Source organism: Rutilus rutilus (assembly GCF_951802725.1).
Source record: "Rutilus rutilus genome assembly, chromosome: 5".
In the NCBI taxonomy this organism is placed as follows: domain Eukaryota; kingdom Metazoa; phylum Chordata; class Actinopteri; order Cypriniformes; family Leuciscidae; genus Rutilus; species Rutilus rutilus.
Window position 1 is genome coordinate 29,132,256 of NC_140213.1, and position 21,260 is coordinate 29,153,515.

At 37.0% G+C, this 21,260-nt stretch overlaps 1 protein-coding gene across 3 annotated transcripts in view; it reads right to left on the reverse strand.

Annotated features, from left to right (window-relative positions):
- fam168a (family with sequence similarity 168 member A) overlaps positions 1-17,038 on the reverse strand; it is a 56,874-nt gene extending 39,836 nt beyond the window's left edge. The window contains exon 1 of one of the 3 annotated variants that reach the window (XM_084409589.1): positions 16,513-17,038. The gene's annotated coding sequence lies outside the window, so the exon portion shown is untranslated. The remainder of the gene's footprint in view (positions 1-16,512) is intronic. The other 2 variants (XM_084409590.1, XM_084409591.1) reach the window with 2 other exon arrangements.
- Between the last annotated feature and the right edge of the window lie 4,222 nt (positions 17,039-21,260).

The window sequence follows — 21,260 nt, forward strand, 5'->3', positions numbered from 1 at the left end:
AGGGTGAGTAAATGATGACCGAATTTTCATTTTTAAGTGAACTATTCCTTTAACTCTATTATTAAACACAAACTCCCTGACAAAGTGGCTTTAAATGCAGAAGGTCGATTAACATTGTATATACTGAACACCATATCATGACTATAATTCACAATTGCACCAGTACAGTGTACATATGTCACAGTAAGCTAAACCGGACATATTTTTACAGTTCATGTATGAATAATATCAATGAATTTTCAAACTACATGCCATATTTAAGTCAGCGGAAAGATTACAGGAACACATGGTTCTCTGGCAGGTATTTTGGTGATAAAAACCACTCAAGCCACATACAAACAAATCCAATACCAGTTGTGAGCATTCTTATTTCCATGACAAATCCTCAAAAATACAATTTAACACACTGGCCATCACAAAAACATAAGCCAATTTTTTTTCTGCACTTGCCAAAATGCCAACATTGCTGCATTCCTACTGCATACACACATGAACCGATCTCTGCATGCAGGACTAGTCAATCTAACAGACTCGAGCATTTGAACCTGTGAGTTAATATCAAGGTAAAACGGTTCCTCCAGGTTATGTGGATTGGCCCTGAGGCGAACACATCTTTCTTCTCTTCTGCTCAACAGCAAAAACACACTGAATTAATGATGGCTGCTGCAAGCAGCACAGAACAGCCCAAGGGCCAGACCAGAGGGATGGAATATCCCTGATTGATTCCTGAACCTAACACAATGATTTGACCGGTTTTACTGTTATCAAGTGGTGTGCTGTGTGAGGACACAGGACTAAAAGACCCACACATACTCAGAATAACAGTCACATTTTAGTAAAGAGCCTGCAACACGAATGTATCTAATGTCTGTTTATCTAGGAATACCGTAGCAACCACCTAAAACATCCTAGTGACCACCTAACAACACACATACAATGGATGTATGTATGTGCAAACACCCCTCAGATTTTTTTTTTGAAAAATGAAATGTGAAAATCTATTTGATTCCTACAGACTAATTCTTTGTTCAGACATAATGTGAATGATCTGACGGCTGGCATGAGTGCATGTAGACCAACAAAACACAGACAAAGTGAATTAAAGAGTACATCACAGTGTCTTTTCCTCCCATTCATTCCTCATTGTATGGAAGCTTTGTTTCAATTCTAGAGAATTGTGAGAAAAAGTTGCAATTATCTTTTAAATAGTTTTATTCTGTTGCAGAAACACGCTTCCATAGTGGGATGAGAGAAGGGTGACAGAAAAGAGGGTTTTCTGTGCACAAAGACACACGGGGTGTGAGAGGAACCCGTAAAGCACAGGGGCATCTGAATTATTTAGATAATAAGAGCTCAAAGAGCTGCTGTGTTTCTGTGCGAGTGTGTATGCCAGTGGGCATGCTGTGGGGACAAAACAGTCTCTGCTGTGAGGTCCAGCTGTGTGAGCTGTGCAAACAGTTGGAGAAAGACAAGCTAACCTGTACCGCAGTGCGCACACACACACACATACCCTGGTGTCATGGGCTACTGTCAAAGACAGACACATTCACACAAACACAAAGACCATCATGCACCTTAGAACATATCAGCTGATAAATTTGACCTTTTTTATTAGTCTATAACTGTACTATGAGTCACAAGAGAGATTGAAACAATAGATTCCCGTGGAAGTTTTGAGAGCTTATAAAAATTAAAAACTCAAATCAATATTTTGTGTACAGTTATTTAATTATGTCATCCAGTAACGCGGACTCGCACTCTTGTTTCATTTAAACGCAGCTGCTGCCATTTTGCGACGATTGTTTTGTACACTGTAATGGATTGTGTGATAACAAACAGGTATGATTTTAAAACAGTTTCATCTCAAATATATTTATCTCAATATCCCCATAATTATTTATGTGGTGAAATGCTGTGTATCCCTTAAATATCCGTCTAACTTTCCGCTTGCAACTGCTTTCTCTGCGGAAGCTTTGCATTTAAAGAGCTAATAAAATATTTCGACTCAGATCAATATTTCTAATTATTTACTTATGTGGCAAATAGCCATGTAATCAAGCGGGATAACGTACATCCAACCGGTTGTTATCGCAGAGTAAACCCCTTTAGAGTGATGCAAGACCCTAACGCGAATGTCAGGGTTTATTTTGCGATAACAACCGGCTGGATGCACATTATCCCTTAGCAGGGTGTGTCAGATCATCTCAAAACGGCTTAAACCGATTAATCTGGTCAATTTATTAGTCTATCACTAATTGACTGCTTGGCCAAATAACAGAGCTCACAAATTAGGCTATGTTTTCAAATGCTTTTGAGTGCATAAAGTAATCCCCTCTAGACACTTAAACTGTTTTACAGCCGGACCACCTAAACGTTATTCAATGAAACCCATTCATGTGGTACATCTCGTCGACTGCAGCATTGAATTAAGGAATGAACTACCTGATATTCAACCACGACCTGAATGTATGAAAGTCCTCCCAGACAGTCTTGTGTTTAACAAAGCCCATCTCATTTCCCGAGCTGCCTGCTGCTGAACCACCGTAAATTCATAGCAGTAACCCAGAGCGTCTCTCCTTCCCATCCCCCTCACGTCATCTCGCTCACCCTCTCTTCCTTTTTTTTTTTTTTTTGCACTTGCCAAGGTCTATAATATCAGTGCGAGAGGAATTACTGTGATTTACAGTAACATTACGGTTTCAAACTGCAGGATGCTGAGAGATGGACAAAGAGGGACAGGAATCGTTAATAATTCCGATTCCAATTCCAAGTTTTGAACAAGAACAGGTTTTCTATTCCCAAGAGTAATAACGAGAGAAACAGTAGGACAGACAAAGAGAAAGCTACTCATTCGCCGGTGCCCAATCACATGCGAGTTTCTGTCATATAATTTGGTAGTAGAAGCAGCACGTCAACAGCTGAGAACGTAATTGGGCTTCACACACATAAAAACGTTCATAGAAAGCTAAGGACACATGCGTATCCACACACACACACAGTCTATAAATACTGCATTCCTACACATGCTTTCTGGTTTCAGAAGATTTACTACGATTCATCTACATGTCAGCTCTAATACAGACTATAAGTGGGATTTTTTTATATCCGTTTCTCATATTTATAGCAGGACACTAACACAACGAACATGTTGTGTATCACTTAACAGTATAAATTTCAGTGATTTTACACCCACATCATTTTGGTGTTGTTATTCCAAAAATACCTTGTTGTCACAAAATTAAAAGGTAGGAATGTACCGAAATGAACATTCTGTGCTGAAATCGAAGCTTCAGGTTGCACTTGGCTAAAAAACGAAAACACAAAATAAATTAATAATTAAAAATAATTTATAAATCAACACCCAAATAGCTAAAACTGAGTTGTACAAACATTTAAATTGCACACAAGGCAGATGAAGATTGGCTAGATGAAATTGCAGTGCATCCGCATTAAAAGGAATATTTAGGTTTAAAATACAACTTAAGATCCATATACACATTTTTGGTATTGAGACTACCTCAAAAGTTTGAGATTGGTAAAAAAAAAAATTCTCTTATGCTCACCAAGGCTGCATTTATTTGATCAAAAATACAGTAAAATCAGTAATATTGTAAAATATTATTACAACAGTTTTATATTTGAGTATATTTTGAAATACATTTTATTCCTGTGATGCAAAGCTGAATTTTCAGCATCATTATTTCAGTCATCAGTGTCCCATGATCCTTCAGAAATATTTCTAATATGCTGATTTGCTGCTCAAGAAACATTTCCTATTACTATCAATGATGAGAATGTTTTTTTGTTTTTTTTAAATTGGAAATAGAAATCTTTTGTAACATAAATATCTTTTCTGTCACTCTTGAACAAATTAATGCATCCTTGCTGAGTAAAAGTTTTAATTTATATATATATATATATAAAAAAAAAAAAACTAAACAAAACCTGACCCCAAACTTTAGCATACTTTTGTTTTCCACAACAGAAAATAAGCCATACAAGTTTGGAATGATATGAGGGGGAGTGCATTTTGTCAACTATCCCTTTAAGTGATACTGAATGTTTCTCTAACTGGGTCAAGCACTAACTTTTGATTTGCACAGGAGAAAACTTCTGACACAGCTGCAGTTAATGCTAGTAATTTGTTACAGGCTTACAGGTGCAGGAGCAGAGAAAAGATTTCACCTGAGCCATCTGGAAACCCAAGGGAAGCCCTTCGAGCCTTAATCTCACACTGACTTCATAAAAAACACTTATTAGAAGCTTAATTAGCTATTCAAAAACAACAGTAACACAATAGGCCCTTCCCCTCCCAGCGGCTCCCTAATGGGACCTGAATGAGAACAGGGCTTGAAGGGGAGTGCCCCTCTCCCAAAAAACGCCATTGTTTTAACTGCCCTGCAAGAGCTTGTCCTCTCTGATTCTAAAAAGGTCTATTCTGCCTCAAATCCTGCCTTTCACCGAGGCACAACCTCCATTTTGTATAGGACATTATCCAGCAAACAATTGCCTCAAAACCAACATGGTGTGCTGAGATGCCCCGTCAGTATTCAAACCCCGGGTTCTTCTGTTGCCGCTTTCTCCATCCATTTACCCCCCGACATACACACACAGCGCCACAAACGACGGCACCACAAGAGGTGCATTTTCCAGCCTCTTTCCTTTCTTCACCTTGACATTTTCTTCCTCCATAGAAAAAAAGGAGAGAATTGTTTTCTTATCAATGGGTTTGACTGGAACTACTACTCAAAGCATACTATTTTTGTAGTATGCATTGTGCATATTGCACACGTTACGTGAATTTTCTTTATGTATGAAAATGATGCAGACGTACAAGTATGGGAGTGGTACGATTTTTTAAAAATGTTTTTGAAAGAATTCTCATAGGCATAGTCATAGGCAGCCGTGCACGAGCGCAAAACCTCACAACACCCACCCCTGTCGGTGATTGGTTGACTATTTATTTATCACGTTTTTTTTGACGGCATGCTTATGGGGCGGGCAGCTAGCGGATCGTTAGGAAAGATTAGATGAATGTGATCATTTATGTTTGGGCCTGAAATCGCTGATACAACCTTTAAAAATACAGTAAAACTAATATTTAAGAGTGTTCGGATTGATCAGGGGCATCCTTACTGCATCCTTGCTAGATAAAAGTATTAATTTCTTTCTTAATCCAGACTTTTGAACGGCAGTTTACCTAAAGGACCCACTACATCTGCTGCATCCCATAATGCAATGTACTATAACCTACATTTCCGGTGTGACACAAACAGGAAGCAATATCAACTATGATTTTTAACATCAACTCATTGGCTTTGAAACAGAATTTTAACAAACTACTCATACCATGTAGAGATTTTCTTAAATTCAAAGACTGCTAATACATTTTTACATAATAGGATTCAGGAAATAAATTTAGTAACCATGCCACTGTTGACTATCATTGAATAGTTAGTACTGATTTACATACTATTTTTCAACAAAATAATAGGCAAAATTTAGTAGGAGTATTCCATTCCAGACAACCGCAATTAGTTCAGATCACAAAATAATGGATTCAAAATGCAAACATTTTCTAAATTATTATAATTATTTTTTAAATAAAATAAGCAGAACCCAGTATATAGGTTGCTAATTATTCCATTGCAAACATATGCATTCAATTTCATTCACGTTCTCTGTCCTTTGTCTGTCATACAGTCTTTCATCATGCCGCTGCATTCTTCAGAGGTTATGTGTGAGGGAGTTCGTGCTGAACATGCTCAGTACTTGTGTGACATTAAATTATGTTTGGCAGCCTATACAGCATCCAAACACACACGAACCGAGTCACTCTCTACTCAAAGTCCACATTTACCTAAATGTGTTGGTTCAGCAAGATTTCTGTGCAAATTGTGACAATGGACAGAAACCAGCAGCTGGCGGAGACCATACTCCCCCCCCAACCACACACACACATTGGGTTTCCATATTTTATAGGGACTGTCCATAGACAATGATTTGTATACTGTACAAACAATATTCTATCCCCTACCCCTAAACCTACCCATCACAGAACATTTTCAGCATTTTTACATTTTCAAAAACGTTATTCTGTATGATTTATAAGTGATTTTCCTCATGGGGACTAAACAAATGTCCCCACAAGGTCAAAAACTTGCTATCTTTGTGGAAGAATTCGGTCCCCACAACATAGGGTTTACCAGGACCACACACACACACACACAGAGGATAAACGCAGCTATAATTTCCTTGATCTTATCAATGGATATCAGAAACAATCACACATTCAGATGATCTGACGGGCAGCTGTTGGACATGAAAACTGTCTGCCATCTGGTCAGACCTGAAGGCGAGACTGTGTAAGTGCGCGCACTGCCCGAGGGTCTACAGTCCTGCTGAGAGGGCGACAGTGAGCAGATATGAGTGATGGAGGGGGAGGGGAGACATATTATCACTCCCCTGAATACAATCTAATCTATAAACAGCGACAATCTGCATGTTGGTTTGACTGTTTTTATCTGCCATCAGACTATTAGAAGTCATTGACATAACACATTGTTTCTTGTTTCAGTCTTGACTGACAGATTGGCATTCTTACACTGCAAGCTTCATGTTTTCTGATCTTAATTATTGCAATTATTCTGCTTATTGTACATATAAGAAGTTTATATCCCATATTCATAATTGTGATTACACAGTCTGTTTACAAAGAGAGAGAGAGAGTATCTTGCCAATTAATATAATTACAGTAGTAACAAAACAATACTCCATATAGGGTGCATCTCAATCAGCTCCCCTAATTGAGTAGTCAGGGCACTGATCAGGGAGTTGGCCAATTCAAGGGCTGTCTCAATCGAAAAATCCTTCCAGTACACTGAAACTTTCGCTCCCAAAAAGGTCCCTGTTCTATTTCAGCATAAACATACATAGCTAGACAGATAATGAACATAATCTAGCTAACATTTATAATTCATTTACCTCTAAAATGTTGCACAAATATGTAAGAAGCAAAGTAGTTATTAAAATGTACTTTAAATAGCATTAAAACAATGTCAGAAAGATATCAGTTCAGCTGTTGTTCATAAATACCATTAGTGATGATGTACAATGAGGACGTTATGTTGCTGGAAATAGGAGCTGGTCCTCACTGCAGAACATGAAATCCAGGGGGAGGAGTTGGATCCAGATCCAACTCCTCCCACCTTACATACCTAAACTTACCCATCTCCACCCCCTGATCCCTAAACCTACCCATCTCCACCCCTAAACCTACCAATCTCCACCCCTTAGATGTGGATCCAACCCCGTCCACTGGATCTTGTGGACTGCATTGAGGTGCTTCTGGGAAATAGAGTCATCAGTGTCCCAATGTGTAGTGAGCCAGGGTCCTTACTTTCCTTACTAGTGCCGTAATTAATATACTGATTCACGACCTAGGAAGCTATAGGAAGCTGAGTGAGATGTACCTTTAGCGATAGATGTCTCTTTTTTACATTTGAGCCCCTGCCCTTGAAAAACTCTCTGCACGGCCAGAGAGTTGACGGCACCCATTGACTTCCATAGTGTCAATGGATGCCGTCAACTGTCCGGTTACCAACATTCTTTAAAATATCGTCTTTTGTGTTCAACAGAAGAGAGAAACTCATACAGGTTTGGAACAACATGAGGGTTTGTAAAAGATGACAAAATGTACATTTTTGGGGCGAACTATCCCTGGTTCCTTACTCAACCTTCGGTGCTGTAAATAACTACTACATAACCTTCATTATACTTACTTTAAACGCTCCTAAACCACGTGTTACACATGTCACAGCTGTGAGATGTCTTGAAATAGACTTGAATGAGTATTTGGGTGGCTGTGAGCATATGTGTACGTATGTGTTTATGATCTGTAGTTTATAGTAGCTCAATTACAGTAGCTTTTCAAAAGAGCCGCACAGCGAGAGACTCCTTTGTTTACTCCCTTGAAAAGGAGACTAATCTTTTTTCATTTTAATGTGTTTGGTGTGACAAAACCAGTAGGAGTTTCATTTTTCCCACAGAGAAATTCAGCAAGGCAGTGATTTCAGTGTCTGCCCACAGAAAGTCCAAAAATACGCCCATCCAGAACCGTCTCAGCCTACACGCCACTCTGATGATGTTTAGAAGACGTTTGTTCACCACTTCTCACACAGCATGCATAAGTTCTCCACAATGCTAACAATTAGCATCAGCATCATGCCAAGCACACACTCACTAACATCAACATAATACATATTAATGCCACTTTGTGATCAAATTTTGGTCTAGTTTCTTACTAATTCCTAAAAAGGAACATTAATTAGGCTTTTAAACCTTTAAAAGTCAAAGATACATTCAGCCACCTCTTCTAAATCTTTAACTAAAGAGCGTGAAAATTAGCAACAAAGAAAGTAGAATTATATGGACTTTGTAAGGATAATCTCACTAACTCTAGTAAAGTCCTGCTTTCACTAGCTGGTTATTATCCTCTTAAACACCTTTTGCTCTGATTCTAATCTCTGAGTCGTGTTGTTCACAAGGTTGAGGTTGATGGCATTTGCGAAAACCTGAAAAGCATACGGTAACACTTTAGAATAAGGTGTCATAATAATGTTTTGGTTAACATTAAATGTTAAAAGCTGTTTTTGGACTAATGAGGAAGTTTTGAGTTTTATAGTACAATGACCTTAATATTGTACAAGATTTTACAGGATAAATTAGGTCAAAAGTAATCTAAAAGTAATCAAAAAGTAGTCCGATTATATTACCTGAAATGTGTAATGTAATAGGTTACATTACTCACTACAATGTTCGCAATGTAATTTGTAATCAATTCCGTATTCACAAACTCTGCACAAAAAACTTATTATAACCATTGAAAGTTTGTTTTCCAAAGCACAAGATACTCATGTTCAATTATACATCATTATATTATACATTATAATATTATATTTGATGTTACTGTTAGATGATCTCATGAGGAGACACTGATACCTTGAAACGGAATCGCATATCTAATGGGATTTCCTTGTAGCCACAAGGCACAATCTCTGAACATTTTCTGCTCTTGTTTATCAAGGGAAACCAACATCCCCTCAGGGTGTGTGTGTGTGTGTGTGTGTGTGTGTGTGTGTGTGTGTGTGGTTAATCTGAGGCCTATAAGCACTACTGCAGTGAATGTATAAGCTAACACACAGCTGAGAGGTGCCGTCGATCATAATCCTCTCATTTCACTGTGGATTTGGCTCACACACAGACAGTTCATCAAAAAACATCCAGCAATTTTTCCACTCAAAAATAAAACCACCTCAGATGAAAAAGGAGTCTCAAAAAAGACGCATTAATGCAGAAGTGCGCAGACAAGTACTGTGACAATTAACACGTTGCCACAGACTTGCACTGTAACGTTTGTGGCAAACACTCGTGGGAAATATCAGCAGCCCAATTACTGAGCACTGAGAGTGCGGATAAATAAGAGGTTCTCGAAAAGTCTAGAGGTTGTTCAAGGGAAACGTAGCAGTGAGTTTTGTCGAGATCTTGCTAGGGCTGCAAAATAAATTTTTTTTAAAAAAAAGTCGACATTGCGATATTTTGTTTTTCTGCAATAAATATTGCGATATGAAAACAATTTGAACAGCTCTATTTGGAAGAATTAATCATACTAGAATAACTGGTGAGTTTTTTTTTTAGGGGAGTGAATATGCATAGAAAATTATAAACAAATTACAAGCATAGATAAATACAATAGAAAAAAGATACCGTATACAAAGAAATTGAATAATCAAATGTAAAAATGCATGGTCTTCACTGTTTAAATTTAATTTAATTAATCTTTGTTAAAGCTTTAAAAAGTGATTTTCTCTTTGTATTTTGTTGTTTGATTAACATTAATGACACAAAATGACAGCAGCTTAAAATATCTGCTGCTGTCTAAGACCTCATGCACAGATCCAATATAATGATACGCATCTCATGTAAGCCATAAGCGACTGTTGTGTTTACGAGGATCAGTTCACCCTAAAATGAATGACTCACCCTCATGTCGTTCCAAACCCGAAAGAACCTTCGTTCATTTTTTGAACACAAATTAAGATATTTTTGATGAAATCGGAGAGAGCTCTCTGACCCCTCCACAGACAGCAATTAAATGACCACTTTCAAGGCCCAAAAAGGTAGTAAAGACATCATTAAAATAGTCCATGTGACTACAGTGGTTCAACCTTACTTTTATGAATCTCACCATTGGCCGACGCTGTTCACGAGAGAACCATGATGCATGCGTGTGATGCTGACGCAGGAGCTGGCCAATGGTGATCCGGCATTCTGACGTAGAACGTAAACAGTGTAGGAGACTGACACAGACGAGAAGAAATTGTTGAAGTTGTTATTTTTGTTTTGTTTTTTTGCACACAAAAAATATTCTCGTTGCTTCGTAAAATTAAGGTTGAACCACAGTAGTCACATGGACTATTTTAATTATGTCTTTACTACCATTCTGGGCCTTGAAATTGGTTATTATATTATACGGAGGGATCAGAGAGCTCTCTGATTTCATCAAAAATATATTAAATTGTGTTCTGAAGATGAACGAAGGCCTTATGGGCTTGGAACGACATGAGGGTGAGTAATTCGTTACATAATTTTCATTTTTGGGTGAACTAACCTTTCAACATAACTTTGCTTGTATGTGTCCGTTCAAGCACAAATACACACGGAAAAGAATGTGTGTGCACAGTAAACAGCGCGTGCGGTACGAATTGACTTCTCTTTCGCGTCTTCTTTTGCTTGAATAGTTTAAAATCGCTTGAATGTTTAAATTGACGACTTAAAATACGTGCAAATGATAAGCATTCACTTTATGATGATCTTTATTAAACAATTAATCAGAGAACCATGCACGTTTCGAACCGTGGGGCACGGTCTGTATGGATCACAGAACAACTCTGATCCCTATACTTGACATCGCACATTCCTATCATGGAGGTGCACATTGCAATTTCGATACAAAAACAACGTATCGTGCAGCCCTAAATCGTACACATTGAGTGCCATCTTACACTACAGTTCTCCAGGCCATAATTAAAGAAGACAAACACTGTGAGACTAATGAACACCAAAATGTGCTACACTCTATACACAGAAGCATCTCTACTTTTCAATGCGTATACTTTCCTTTTACAGCCATGATTCTTTATATAAAATAATCAGGATCGCTAAATCCAAACCATTAAACCTCAACTGGTAATTTTACGTTAACTATTCTGAAGAAAATGTGTAGCGCACAATGTGTTATCGGTAGTTGCCAGTTGCTAAGGTGTTCTGAATGTGTTTTAGCACGTTGCTAGGTGGTTATTTACTTTTTGTAAAAGTTAAAATTAACTTTTTTTTAAAGTACATAATCTTGCTGGGTTGCTAAGTGGTCATTTTTCATGCTAAATTGTAAAAAAAACATTAAAAAGTAGGGAGCTGGGAAAAGTAGCCCAATACTTTCATTTTTGATACTCGCCGATACGATTTCCGATACCTGTATTTTCATAACATTTAGAGAAACCAAAAGGATATGAATCATATTAATTGGCTTAATTAGTTTAGCAAATAGATATTTCCTTCAGTTATTTTCATGCTTAATTATGCCTGTTAAAATGTATTGTATAAGCTTGTTACTTTTACTGTTCATTCTATTGCTATCATATTTATCTTTAATTTAAATTTAAGTTTCCTGCAATAACGTAGGGAACTACTTCTTACGCATAAATCACGTAACATTTAATGTTTTCACTTACAGTGCTATGCATAAGTTTAGACACCCATGCTAAAGTTGACTAAAAAGAGGAATAAAAAATCATCTTTTGGAAACTGAACTTAATGCCTTAATTTAAAAAATTAGGAAAAATCCAACCTTTAAGGACACCAATTTTCTTTGTGAATGAATAATGCATCGTAAATAAATAAATGTTCTTCCTTAAAATACAAGGTGCATAAGTTTGGACACCCCTATGTTAAATTCCCATAGAGGCAGGCAGATTTTTATTTTTAAAGGCCAGTTACTTCATGGATCCAGGATACTATGCATCCTGATAAAGTTCCCTTGGCCTTTGGAATTATAATAGCCCCACATCATCACATAGCCTTCACCATACCTAGAGATTGGCATGGTTTTATTTAAGTTAGCCTAATAGCTAGTTTGACTTGCATTGAGAGATGATCTTATGGAAAGTACCCCATGCCAATCTCTAGGTATGGTGAAGGCTATGTGATGATGTGGGGCTATTTTAATTCCAAAGGCCAAGGGAACTTTATCAGGATGCATAGTATCCTAAAAAAAAAATTACAAAAAATACTTAAAAATAAAAATCTGCCTGCCTCTATGGGAATTTAACATAGGGGTGTCCAGACTTATGCACCCTGTATTTTAAAGAAGAACATTTATTTATTTACGATACATTATTCATTCACAAAGAAAATTGGTGTCCTTAAAGGTTGGATTTTTCCTAATTTTTTAAATTAAGGCATTAAGTTCAGTTTCCAAAAGATGATTTTTTATTCCTCTTTTTAGTCAACTTTAGCATGGGTGCCTAAACTTATGCATAGCACTGTATATATACCATTTAGATTTAATCCATAAAATGACGCATGTGCAGAGTGAGCGATCAGCAATCATGAGCATGCAACAAAAGTGCTCTCTCTTTACCGTCAGTTTAAGTTAGTAATATGTTCCATTTTAATTTCTTTGCTATTGACATATCCGACCGAGCTACAAACTTTCCAGCGATGTCTGAAAAAGGGATGTGCTCGACAAGCTCAAACATCTGTGCTACTGTGCGCTCAAACCAATCCGCGTGTTTCGCTTATCAGTTCGCACACAGCAGCTTATAGGCATAAATATTTGTGCAATATTATAATTTGATACAGTTACTTCATAAGTTCATAGACCTCTTTCTCTGATATATCCATTAAGCTCTCGGTTTGCTCTGTTGTCAGTGTTTCTTTGTCTGCACACAACACTGTACTCGCGCTGCATCGTGTTGGTTTTTGGTATCGGAGCATTTTAATGAGTACAAGTACATGATACCATTGCTCTATTCTATTCTTACTCAGAGTAAATGTCCTCTAAAACCATCAGGAAGCAGCAGTGAGAAGTAAGGTACGCACGTGATGATGTTTATTTTTATTACACTTCACCAAACCCATGCTACAAAGGAACCAAAGAATCGTGTAAAACTCAGTAAACTTTGAGATGATTACTTGTGAGAAGTTGTGACATTAGAACCAAATATATGGATATGAGAACATATGTATAGCCTAAAACTAAATTAAACAACAATCTCTTAAATATTTTCATTTCATTTCATAAACATTTTTATTAAACATTGCCCTTTATTTTTATTAAAAAAGGCATATTTCCTGCTCGGCCATAATCACCTTGACGTCTTACATCTTTAGAAGTGGAGCTGCGCGGACAAGTTACAAAAAAATGCTGTGCAGTGCACACACACGACTGTCCACACCGCGGTGGCATCATTTTGGCCATGCACACCTTCGCGCTCCTGCGGACGCAGCGGGTTTAAACCAGAGCTTTGTCTGAAATAACCCTCTATACCTTTAGGGCACTATTTAAGGGGTCAGCCATTTGTAGTTCTTTCCAAAACCATACTCATTCAATCCCACAATGCACCAGAATAACGAGTGTGCAACCAATTCACACTCAATGGCTAAAGAATACTCATTGTCATTTTATATACCCACTGTGAGGGTCACAACGAATTAATTCCCGCGTCTCGCCAGAAGATGGCGCCTGCAGCTGAATCATCCATTCATTCATTTTCCAAACCGCTGGTCCAATGTGATTACAGAGTAATATCATATACATTTCTTTTCAGTTGATTATTCAATTGTTAAATTTAGGTTTATACATGCTAGTTTCCATTAATCTTTTCATCCTACTACTGGAACTGCCAGTTTGCTGAGCGTAAAATTATTATTAAACAGCAAGCAAAACCGACGCAAAAGCGGCAGCCCTTCCGGCACATTCAGTTTCTAAATTCACTCACTTCTTTAAGTGGACTATTAGTGGAGTAATATAGGGAATAGTGAATGAGTATTAGGGGGCGATTTCAAACACAGCTCAGGCTTTACTTGCGGGCCGATCTCGATCACGCAACTGTGTGTTACTACACAGCGCCGGGAGATCCAGTGAGAAAGCACTTGAATTCGCAGTAGAATCAATAGCATCACTGCGAGATCAAGTGAGAAGTGTTCAAATTCTACGCAAAATTCTCTGTTATAAACCATAGATATCAGATCAAACAGCGACATGGAAACCAAGAAGCGTTGTGCTTAAGTTATAGAAAGCTTTTAAGTCCACAAATCAACAACAGTTACCAAGGATTTAATGTAGTGACGATATTACTGTAATCATGATATTGTGGCAGAAATAATGTTTTTCCATTATTAATTTCAGTGTTCGTACAACCTTTTGAGAGTCAAATTCAAGCACTTTTCAATGACTTTCCAGTGCTTTACACTTTTTTCCAGCACTTCAAAGTGCTCTAAATATTATCCAATTTTAATGTTATTTTTTAATGTGATGACCAAAAACATGATTTGTTCAACATTTGCAGGAAAACTAACACTTGGTGGCAAACAAACACTTTTATTTAAAAATAAAAAAAGACATGAAATTACTACTATAACCAGTAGATGGCGGCAGAGGAGCACATATATTTATATATATACACAATTATATATTTTTATATAACTGACTGTTGGTCAGTTCAGTATGAGTCTATAGAAGAACAATGGTATCCTACATTTAATAGGAGTAGAATTTTCTTTTTTTTTTATATAAAAATCTGGGTTTTTGCATGTTACTATTGTTAATAAAAGTTAATTTTATCTGCATCTGAACTCAAGCTCAGTGCTTTTTGTCAACTGTGCATTTCCTAGACATAAACATGTACTAATATATATATATATATTTTTTTTTAGTAACTGATCTTATTAATGCAAGTAATTTTTTCATTAAATTGCCTTTATGTTTACCCCCTCACCCCCTCCCAATTCTTGCATTCCAGCACCTGTCACTCCTACAAGAAATCCTTTAATAATGACAAAACCCCACATGCTTCAGCATACTTGCAGCACAATACATAAACCTTTTATAACTCTCAGTCGATGGCAAGCTTTTCTATACAAATTGAATTTCGAGCTGATAATAAAACTATCAATGAAAACAAACGAAGCGTTTTCTGTGTCTGTTCAGCCACTGTAACGTTAAGACCATCTATCAGAAAAGCAATTGACACTTTTATTGCTTGAATGGTGGATTGGAGAGCACATGACGAGGAAGCCGTCTGCAATGATCCAAGCATCACCGATTCAGAGCATCGTCACAGATTTGAATAAACATCAGCTTTCTGGCCTTTGGATTCTGAACACTTAACATTTTTGTTGGGTAACCTCACATTACATCGTCTGTGTTCATTTTGGTCAGAGCTAGAACAATACCATTATTATTATTGTGATCAATAATAATAAGAACAGTCAATAGTGATTATTTTTACATTTAAGGCTCCAATTATGTTTTATTTCTTGATTTAGGCACAATAATAAACATTTGAATGTTTATTAATTATCAATATGTAACATGGACTGCAATGTAAAACGTCATCCATTGTTATATCAACTGATGGAGTTAATATTGTTTTGCATTCCCTTACTAAAACATAAAGTACCCACATACTGGCTATGAATGGCTGTAAATATGAAATTAATTTCATAAACATGCACAGAAATGGTCATGAATTATGTCTAAAAACACACTGACTTGTATTCAATACGGACCAATGTGCTGTTTTCCTTTGTATCAATCAACCAGGAATGCAATGATAAAAATACGCCAAAAAATTTTTAAAAATAAAAACGATAATGGCATAAAACAGAAAGCATCGTGAATCAATGCAACAACAAAAAAGAGAGAAAGTAGCACAGGCGCTTGAATGCGCGTTACAATGTAACGCTGAACAACAAAAGATCTTTATTGCGTCATAATCGCTGTTACATTGATACGTCTGATTTTTTGATCGCGCTTCGTGTTTCCTCATAACAGCGTTTATGATTTGATCTCTTGTGTGTTTAAAGGCCCCAAACTCCTCCAGACACCATTTTGAGTGTCTCTGTGTCTCAGCTCTATGGAATGTCCAAATGCATGACAAGGGAATGAACAAAGTCAGCATGAAAAAATCCATCTCATTCATGGATCCGTCCGGAAAACGGCTTTAACCGATATTCTAAACTCGAATAGGTGAAGCGAGTGCATTTGTTTTCTCTTCAATCGCCATCAGACAGTTTTAGAAAGAGCCTCACCATCACTAACACACATTGGCAGGAGAAAAGCATTGCTGCTGTTTGATGGTGGTGAAGCTCTAATGGTGGTTGGATGGTGTTTCTGGACTTTGAAAATCACTACACTACTTTGGAAATCAAACTACATAAAATGTTACTTACCGGTATACGAGGGTTTAAATAGGTCTCCCTGATCCAGTCTGTGATCCCGGTTTAGAGCGATCTTCTGGGTTGCTGAGGGTCAGTCTATTCTCCGCGAGTGTGAAGGTTTCCTCCTCCGGTTGATTTTTCAGGCTGTATGGAAGCACATAAAGCGATGGGGGATGGGGGATGCCAGAAGAGAAGAGAAGAAGGGAGGGGGATAGAAAGAGAGCCAGAGAGAGAGGGGGGCAGCTACATGGAAACACAAGGGGAGGACCTCTGTGTCTGACGCACGACTGAACGCACCAGTCACTCAGTGCACCATCCATTCGCCACATGCACGAGCAAAAATCATCCAATATGGCCAAATACGAATGCATGCGTGCGTGCGTGTGCATGGAAATAAACCATACTAAATTATGCTCTAACAATCCATATGCATAAACATTCATGTATGTGTAGTCTGTGTGAAAACAGCCTAAGCGAAAGTCAGAAAAATGCGCCAATTTATGTACGCACTTTTTTTTTTCTTTTTTTTTTTTGGTGTATTTTAAGCAGGAAATGTAGGGCTTTTATTGCACAAACATCAATATTATTTAAATATTTCTATTATCATTAACAAAAACATCAACAATGATAATAATACAAATACATATTTTTAAAAAAGAAAAAAAAAAGAAAAACGCGAGTTGATAGTGACGAAAATGTATTTGTAACGTATTTTTCTCAGGCAGCCTATTAAATGAATAATTCATAAAACCCAATTCTATACTTTTACAATTGATCTTACAGTTGTTATTTTTCCCTTAAATCATGCATAATATAAAATTATACACATTTATATAAATTATTTATAAAGATAATTATAAAATAATAATAATAAAAACAACAAACAACATAATATAACATACGGTAATATAGCATTTTTTTTAGTTCGCGCGCCCTCTAGTGTCTGTAATTAACCTCTACATGAGGTACTAGAGAAAGGGAAGAAAGTGGTTTTACAGGCTACTCGTGCAATTGAAACGGGAAATATGTAAACTAGTCTCATATTTCAACAAGTGGGGTAATGAATAAATCAGGATCATTCTGAATGGCCATGATTTCCCGGTGATAATTCAGCTCGGTTAGCTGGGAAAGAACAACAATGCCACCTTGTGTTCCGAACATGATATAGCTAAGATCACGTTTCATCTGTATCGCTTTTTCTTTTGTGTTCTTGAGAGATTATTTGAAACGTTTATCCAATGTATATTACATAAATTCCCTTACAAAAAGGAACTTAAATACTGAATAATAGCCTATTATGTGACATGGTCTAGGTTTGTCCTATGGCATGCCTAATTATGTATAGCCTACATAACATATTACACAGTAGGCTACTGCAAAGAGCACAATGTTATTTCCATCATGGTTTAAACATGATATCACCGTAATACATGTTATTTCATGATATTTTTTATTATTTTTTATTTAATGAATCAATGTTTTTTTTTTTTTTTTTTGTTATAGAGACGAACGTCAGAGTGTCAGCAGAGCTCGAGTCAACAGCGCCCTCCTCTGACAATGAACAGACTGACAGACAGTCTTATGAATTTACAGTGAGAGAGCTCTTACAAATACAGGACATTTGGATTAGAGTCTCTTACTTACAACAATGTTTTCAAAGCAGATCGAGGCTACAAATAACTGTTTCACCACTTCCTAAAATATCATGGTAGTTCCCATGCTTCTTCAAAGTACCTTGGAGCCCCATTGTGTACATACCATGGCACATTAATCAGTCTCATTAATGATTTTTGCCGTACCATGGTATTTCCATGGTACTATAGAAATGTAAAATAAATAAAAAAATAAAAAAACAGCTATGGTACATGGTACATGTCCATAATACCATAATTTGTATATCATAATACAGGATAGGCAAAGTAGTTAAAGCTATCAGGACAGGAAACCAAACACATTGTAGGCCTATCAAACCAGCAAGGTTCAAACTAAAGAACACAAACTACAGTATCACCTTGTAAGGTTAAGGGTACTGCAATTCTGCGAATGATACTGACTAATATATTATATAAGTAAGAATTATATTTGTATGTTCTATTACAAAAAGTATTTTCTATTATATAAAGTGTCTCTTATCTTTTAGACAGCTGTTTGTTTATTATTTATCATCTTTAATCACAATCCCGGTGTTGTGCCTGTTTTGGAATGTTGAATGGATTTTATGTTCCTTTTGTTTCTGTGTTCATTCTTGTGTCTTGTTCCTGTGGCCATGTTTGTAGTTTTGTAGTTTTCCATGTTAATTAGTCTTCCCCAGGTGTGTCTTGTTACTTGTCATCTTGTTTGCCCCTGTGTATAAATAGCCCCTTGTGTTTCACTTGTTCTCTGTCAGTTGTCATTACCGTGCTTGTAAAACATTTCTGATACCAACAACTGATACCATGCAGCGTGTGCGTTTGTGTCCAGCAAGGATGGGCAAATGAAAGCCTCCTGAAGCACTGAGGCTTTCCCCTGATTGTTCCGGGAAAAGATTCGAAACATCAAGAGAGTCTAAAAACAGTGTCACCTTGTGGCAGGTAAAATTTAAGTGCGCAGCGCCGTTGTTTTATTCATTAAAGGGGTCATATAATGTCATTTTTGTACAAGTTAATATGATTCTTTAGGGTCTAAATGAAAAGTTTGTAATATACTTTAATTAAAAATTCTCATTAGTATTGTAAGAAAACACTAATTTTACCTGGTCAAAAACAGCTCTGTTTTCAGCATGCCGTTTGAGTGCATGTGTCTTTAAATGATAATGAGCTTTGCTCACCCCGCCCCTCTGTTCTGTGGGGTGTTTTGACACAACAACACACATGGAGTGTTGCCTTGACAACAGTTGAGGGTATATTTTGAAGAATGGCAGTGGGAGTCTCTGAGGACACTGTGCAACCGTATCAATTTGAACCGGAGTCGGACCCGGAACAAGATGACGGCCCCGAAGAAGTTCGACAATTAAGGCTCGAACAGGGCGTTTCTGAATGGTTGGTTAACGTAATGTCACTTTGATCTATCTTTGTGTGTACTGGCAGGGTAGAGTAGTGAGATACGAACGCTATGTGTTTACTGATGTATACGTTAGTTCATTGACAGATTGATGTTACAGCTAATGGTCATGAAATTTTGTTTTTTTCGGTAAATGTAGGCTTGTCAGTGATGCGTAACGTTATCTATGCAGTGTTAGGTACAACTGTCAGGGCTGAAGCACTGACATGAGGTCATGGCAGGAATGTTTCTAACAGCAGTTGAAGGACACCTACGATTTTTGTGTTACCATTCATCTTCATGCAGTTATAACTGTTTTTTTGACATTACTTCTTAATCAGTAACAGACACCGTTACAAAAGTAAGCTTAGTGTGGTATTACCACGTTAACTTTAACACCTGCGTACACAGTTTGTAATAACACAATAACCATAACACGTTGTTCATTATAAACGTGGGATTATGAATTATATTGAGAACGTCGTACATAGAAAACATGCCGTAATGTACCCTGAGTGTAAACCTTAGCCGCATTCATCGTGAAGCGTGCAAGCGATTTGCAAAGATTAATATAAAGGTTAATAAAAGTTACACTCACTTCTTCTGGAGGTGCAGCAGGAACACGAATAGTTAAAATAATTAAAACATTAAAGAACATTTACCATTAATTGTACTATAGATTATTCACATACCCTTATTCTGACGCAGGCACGCCTCTGTTTAAAACTCATTCATTGTTAACCTACAAATGCTTTGTAATTTTATGATTCATAGTAATTTCCATTTTCTCTTATTAGCCAACTGATGAGGAAGAGGTGGTGAAGGGGATGAATGTTGGACTCTTGGTGGTCACAGAGGAGAACACTGCAAACCTCCTTGATGTGGCTGTGGTGTTAGAGGAGGAGATTGTGCTTGATGGCTTAAAGGACGTGTCAAATGCCTTTGCTGTACTAATGGGGCGTCTTTATGCTCTGAATATCACTTACCCCAAGGAGGTCAGATATACATTTGAAGTACTCCAAAAAGTGCTCATGAAAATTGGTGGCGAGGCATGTTCGGCCAGAGTTCACGGAATAAGGAACAAACTGTTCAGTGTCTAGTGGAAGAGGATTTTACTCTCCCCTACTCACACTCACTGACATGATGTTTTTGTTCATCAACTTTGAAGACAAAATCTCAGAAACAAATATAACTCTTTGCTAGCTCTAATGAAAAGGAGAAAATAATTTTGTTCAAAGATATGCAACTTCAATGTAAGTGTTTATTTTTTCTTCTTTCATTGCACTCGCTCATCCATTCACATTAAGCCTTTACAAATGTGGAATAGATGAAGAAACCTGTTTCGCAGGGGTTTTAAAGGGTTAGTTCACCCAAAAATGAAATTTGTCATTTCTCACCCTCATGTCGTTCCAAACCTTGTAAGACAATAATTCGTCTTTGGAACACAAATTAAGATATTTTTTATGAAATCTGAGAGCTTTTTGTCCATCCATTGACAGCCTATGCAACTACCACTTTCAAGCCCCAGAAAGGTAATAAAGACATAATTGAAGTAATCCATGTGACTCCAGTGGATTAACCTCAAGTTTATGAAGTGCTTATGAAAGCTTGGTTTGAAAAAAAAAAAAAAAAAAAAAAAAAAAACGTTAATGTGCGTTGGAGATTGATAGATTAATATTTTGTAAATATTTTTATTTTTGCACTAAGCACTCACATCGCTTCAGAAACTTAAGGTTAAACCA